Raw genomic sequence first — 6454 nt, forward strand, 5'->3', positions numbered from 1 at the left:
ATATAGATTATTGCTGTTGAGCCTAATTTTCAAGTTGCCACCCAATATTTGATATCAAGGCAATGTGTTTAAAAGTTGCAAAAATATGTTTTAGTCCTTAAAGTATACTTTGTTCAAGATTTCTCTATATTGGTCTTGAATACAATCAATTTAGAATGTCAAAAATAAACATTTTTTTAAAATGTTACTATTGTAAAATCATTATATAAAAAGTGTTAAGAATTGAAAAATATAACTCTTGATTTGGAAAAAAAAAAAAAGTAAATTGGGACAGATTGCATTGTCACACAGGTGACAAGTACCTGAGATTAGACTTGAATTCAGATCTTCCTGAATTCAATTCAGGTCACTCCATTCAGTGGGCTATCTTGCTGCCAACCTAAAAGCTAACTAATCATTAGGAACCAGTTCTTTACATTAACCTTAAATCTGCCTTTTGGTCAGTCTCTAGCCTCGACTTTTGATGTTGCCGTTCGAAGTCAAACAGAATGAGATCGATCCCTTTTCAACATGGCGCTGTCTCAGTTACTTGGACTCCTATTATGCTTTCTCTTCTCTGGGGTGTTCCCACAAGTGATCCTTATGGTAGGATGATAAAGAAAGAACCGAATCTACCACTAATGATATAATGATAACAGTCATAGTAAGTTATCACATATATAGTGCTTTAAGTCTTCCAAGTTGATCATTATAGAAATTAGGTGAAATAGCTGCTGTTATTAACACCATTTTAAAGATGAAAAACCTGGAGCCAGGAGAAATTCAGTGATTTGTCCAGGGTCAGACAGCTGGTAAACATCCCAGGTAGGATTTGAACTCAGATCTTCTTGATATCTGGTCTATCTCTCTATCCACTTCTCCTGGTAATTCCCAAGCTCTTTCTAAAATGTGATATGCAAAATCAACTCAATAATCTAAGGTTTGAGCCTCTCTGGGTCTGCCCAGCACAGCAAGTTCCACTCCTCCAGTGTGCCATGTTATACCACCCCTCAGTGATACAAAGCCGGAGTCGGTCTCTGTTTAGCCCCCCAACTGCAGGCAAGGGTGTTCCCCCACTCCAGGCTTAGCCCCATGTTTCCTGCCATTTCTTTGGGAATCCGGATGCCTCTGCTGTTACCTCCACAGCACCCCTTAGCCCCTGACTCCCATGCAGCCCATCCTCAGAAGCTCGGGCTCCCATATCCCATGGGCTCCCAGCCAAGACCACAACTGGGCTGGCCCCTGTAGTACAGAAGGGTGTTAGCTGAGAAGGACTGAGGCAGGGCTGGTTCATCTCTTGCTATAAATAGAAGGAATAAGGACCAAAATGTCTTTGTAATATACACATGGAATTCATTTACTTAATGAAAATTTTTCCTGGGGAAAAAAGCTGTTATCAGGGTTGGGAAAGTCAGGAAGCTAAATGGGGGAAAAATGGAGAATCAGAAAAGCAGTTGGCTCCATCAGGCCCCGAGCTGTAGGCTCCGTGTGTGACCCCGTGTAACCGTCAGACCTCTTCCCCTCTCTGACCACCAGCTTCCTCATCAGCACTGGACCACATCGTCTTTGGACTCCCTTCTAGCCCTAACTGGAGGCTACTTGCTAATATTTCCTTTCCCAGAGTCTCCCAGTCTGGCATCCTCTGTTTTATTAATGAATAAATAAACCAAAAGGCATTTATTGGGCCTGAAGGTGCCTGATATTAAGGACCAGAGATACAATACAAAGAATGAAACAATCCCTTCTTCCAATAAGGGAGACAACCAGGACATACATAGTTTTCTAATATTCAAAGTCCCTTCCAACCCCGATGTCCTATAGATCTATGATAAAATGCTAGGGCCTGTGGGACAATACATTGATTCATAATTCTGGTTTAATCAGGACGTGTACCAGCCCAGAACCCCATGAGGAGCCTGGAGAGCCCGGGGGCGTCCCGATGACATGCACAGAAATACCTTAGACAGACGTCATCAGCTTGGAAGGCACAACTATTGGGAAGCAAGTGGCTCTCCTGCTGATGTCCAGGTCAGTAGCATCTTTTCCAACTGGTTATATAGCCAGAACTGAGAGCTTCTCCAAAAGAAGCCCACAGACCAGAGCTTTACCTTCTCTTTCTCTCATTTGTCTCTCTTCTGGTTTTGTCGGCCATTGATCTGGCTCCTTTGTGGGTGAGAGACAGTGTTCTGCTGAGAGACATTTTTGGTCCTTTCTTCCCAAGTCCAATGTATGAATATGGGTGTCTGATTTGTTTCTTTGCTTGGACATTTGTTCTTTTGATTTAATTGTAGGAGGGCAGCTAGGGAGTGCAGCCCTGAAGTCAGGAGGACCTGAGTTCAAATCCGGCCTCAGATACTTAACACTTCCTAGATGTGTGACCTTGAGCAAGTCACTTAACTCCAATTGCCTCAGGAAAAATTTGGCACTGAGGCCATTTTTGAATGTGAATTGGGACCGCTGCTTTGTAGAAAGTATGACAAGCATGAACACACTCTCCCCAGGGACCAAAGGGAGGTGTCGGGAATATGTCTTAGAGTTCATGGAAGAAAATGTGTGTCCCTTAATTTTTTTGTACCAAACCTTGGAAATAAATGTCCTTTTGAAAAGCTAATTGATAGTAATTGGTAAAATGGAATTCTGCTACTCAAATGTGGCAACCAACACTGGGGGAAATACAACAGGTGGGATTCAAGGCGGGGAAATAAAGAATTACCTTTAGGCTCATGGCTCCCCCAAATAGCCACATGCCCATGTGGGAGATGGAGGTCAGAAAGATAATCTCTTTGCTCAACTTGCAGAGCTTATAGTTAAATGGTTTTATTTTTGTATCAGATCTTGAGGTCATTAGTAGAAGGAACCCTAGTGTCCAACTACCTCAACCAATGAGGATGGAGATTTACAGTCTTAGAATATTACCCGGGGCTCCTCTGAGCATTCAATAGACTTACTTAAAGTCACATACCCAATGCCTTTTTTTATATGCACAGGGAGTTCATTTACTTAATGAAGAATTTTCCTGGGGAAAAAGTTATCAGGGTTGGGAATGTCAGGAAACTAAATGGGAGGAGATGGAGAATCAGAAAGAAAGCTCGCTAGCCATTCATTGGGACCTGAGTTGTACAGCCTTAGCTTTGTGACCATCCTGACCTATGGGATGCTGCCTCTCAAATCCTGTTTTCTGACTCACAAAGAATCAGAAATTTATCTACTGAGCTTGGTATTAAGCTTCCCCAAAACCCTCCTGAGATGTCGGAGCAATTGATATATCTTCCTGGTTCTTGGAGATTCATCGGTAGCTAATTGACTCTGCACTTGTTGTCTTGTGAGTAGCCTTGGGAGAATGTGCTGGAAGTCAGAGGTATTGGGTTCAGATCCTGACTCTATTTAGGACTGGATCACCTCAGGGATCGCTTCTATTTCTAAGGCTTGTTTCTGATGACCAGCTTTGGTTGAATCTATTGGAAAGGCCTTGATCCATAGGTGGGATTCTCTTTTAGCAGCCACAGAAGAGTTGCTCCAGAGGCAGGATGATCTGAGTTCAAGGGCTCCCTTAGCTACTTGGTATCCATGTGATCTTGGACAAGTTATTCAAGCTCACTCTCTGTCTGTCTGTCTGTCTGTCTCTCTCCATTATATATACATACATAACTGTAGTCCAATATTCTTAGCTTCCTCTGTAATCACATGCATTTTATTTCATGCTTTAAAGCCTTGATTCTAAGAGGAGCTTCCCAGAACAGACCGGGCACACCCCGTCACAAACAAGATCAGACTCTCTGCCTAAATCCATGACCCTGTGACTCTCCCTCATGCAGCCTCCTCAGAGGCAAACAGGATTTGCACCCAGAGAGTAAGTGTCTGAGCCAGACTGAATTCAGGAAGATGAGTCTTGCTGACTCCAAGCCTGGCATTTTAACCACCGGCTAAGTGACTGAATTTAGAGAGCATTTATTAGTTGGTTTAATGTCAGTCTGGCAGAAGGCCTCCCACGGGCTGCCCGGGGGATTTCTGCTTAGCCCTGTGCTATTTAATTTTTTTCCCAATGATTTAGATTAAAATCTAGATGGCAAGCTTATCCCATTAGCAGATGACACAGATCCAGGAGGGCTGACTTGTGACACTGGGGGCAATAATCAGGATCCCAAAAGACCTGCGTAGATTAAGACGCTGGATTGAGTCTAATAAGAGAAAAATGTAATTGTTATTAATATCTTATGTTTTAATTCAAAAATTAATCTCTTAAGTACAAGATGAAGGGAGGGCTGTCTAGAGAGCAGATGTTCTGAAATCTATCTGGGGGTTTTGATGGTAGACATGTTTGGAATGAGTCAGTTGTGGGATGCTGCAGCCAAAAGAAAAACCCAGATGCAATTTTGGACTGCGTTGAGAGGATGAGCTTCCAGGAATAAGGGACCATCGGCCCACTGAACTTGTTCTGGGAGGCCACATCTGGGCCATGGGGCTGAATTCTGAGGGCAACATTTCTAGGAAGAACATCGGTAAATGGAGCGTTTCCAGAGAGTCCAACCAGGATGATGGGAAGTCTCAACTTGATGTCAAATGAACTGCGGAAACTCAGGATGAGGAGAAATAAAAGATTTGGGAGTACACGAGATCTGTCTTCAAGCGCTCAAAAGCCTGTTAATCAATCAATATGGACAAACATTTAGCACCAGTCACTGTGCTATGTAAAAGAGAGATAGGTTTGTTCTACTTGATCCTGAGAGGAACGAGGTAAAATAAGGAGCAATGGGGAAAAGTCATGGGGAGGCAGATTCAGGATGGATGTTGGAAAGAACAAAATAAAACACAAAATGTTTTTGTTTTATACTAATGAGAGCCCTTCCATGGTGAAATGGGCTGTTTGCAGAGAAGGTGGGTTCCCCTTCACTGGAGACCCTCAAGCAAGGGGTAGATGACTACTTATTGGTTGTGTTATAATGGGTATTCTTTCAGATCTGGATCGGACTATATGGCCACTGTGGTCCCTGCCAACTCTCCAGTTTTGTGATTCTGATTACCTTTCAAACCATTGTGATCCTGGAAACCGTGGTCCATCTTTTTAACAATAATAGACTTCTGTTATGTGGTCATGAGTCAATAAAATCAAAGAATCAAAGGTGAGTGTCACCCAGAGAATAATGGTAAGTGCAAATTAAATGCAAATTAAAGCTATTAAAATTTAAATTGCATTAAGATATTTTGGGGAACACTGTATTTCTAAAAGAGATTTCCATGGGATGAATAGCATAAAGGATGATGTCAGAGAAATGCTTAGAATAAACATTTACTGTTTTGTTGACTTGACCAGAGATAAATAATGAGAAAATGAGGTGTTCTATTCAGAACAAGATTCTCCAATATGGATTTGCATTTTTCTACAACTTATATATACTTTCAGAGTGTCACTTGCAATAAGTACAGCTAATCTATATCAGGCTAGATCTGGGCAGGAAAACTCCGGTGGCGGTCTGACCACAGCTGAGTACTGAGACTCTCTAACTTCTATCTCTCTCTGTGCGGTCCATGATCGCATTAACTTTTGTTTTTGATGAGAGGGAACTGGAGGTGTGTGGGAAGTCATACTATCCTCTTGGCTTTTATTGAGCTCACTTCCCACTAAAACCCCCAGATCTTTTTCAAATTAATCGCATCTAGCCTTGTCTCCCCTATCTTGTGTTTATGAAATTGAATATTTGAACCTAAATGTAAACATTTACATTTATCCTTATTAAATGTCATTTTGTCAGATTAAACCAGAGAGAGAGAGACAGACAGACAGACGGGGGGGGGGGATGCAATGGGGCAATGGGAAGGGATTGGTGTGGGATCAAGGAGGGGGCCCTGCCAGATCAGTGATGTGCTGCCTATCATTAGAGGGTCAGCTGGAACCTTGTCAGAAAGGTTCCTCAGGTAGCTGCCCACTGGGCAACGGATGGTGTTTTGTCTCTTGAGATCTGTGGATTAGGGAGAGACGACACCAACTGGCAGGAGGAGCAGCCACGTTGATAAAATCAGAAATCTTTTGGAAGGGTTAAATAATTTCTTGTTAAATTGCCTTGGAGATTCAGGTCTGTAATTCCACTGGGATAATACTTCAGGGAAATATGTGCTTTCTTTATTAGAATCCAACTCAAAGGCACCAGTTTACACCCCTAGCCACAGCCTTCCCTTCTGGAGCAGCCCAGGATCTGTGCAGTCCCTCTCCCAGCTTCTCTGACTGCCTGAGAAACGATGAGGAGAGGGGCTGAGATTCCATTTAGAGCCCTTGGCCTTTATGCGTGTCCGCATCTTCATGGCCACGGTGTCCCTCATTGCTGGGCAAGTCACTTAGGAGACACGAATTGGGATGGAGGGCAGTTTCCATGGCCTCATTTGCTCCTCACAAGGAGAGCAGTTGTTTGGTTTGGGACTTGGAGGCTTTCCCGGGGCCACGTTGCCATGTGAGCTTTTGTCCAACTGGCCAACTGACTAT

At 43.0% G+C, this 6454-nt stretch overlaps 1 long non-coding RNA gene across 1 annotated transcript; it reads left to right on the plus strand.

The window, feature by feature from the left end:
- Positions 1-287: 287 nt before the first annotated feature.
- On the plus strand, positions 288-5093 carry LOC116423535. Its single transcript, XR_004234145.1, has 3 exons — positions 288-585; positions 1864-2007; positions 4936-5093. It is a non-coding gene; the product is annotated as an uncharacterized LOC116423535 (long non-coding RNA).
- Positions 5094-6454: the final 1361 nt, after the last annotated feature.

This window comes from Sarcophilus harrisii, chromosome 4 (genome assembly GCF_902635505.1).
Source record: "Sarcophilus harrisii chromosome 4, mSarHar1.11, whole genome shotgun sequence".
In the NCBI taxonomy this organism is placed as follows: domain Eukaryota; kingdom Metazoa; phylum Chordata; class Mammalia; order Dasyuromorphia; family Dasyuridae; genus Sarcophilus; species Sarcophilus harrisii.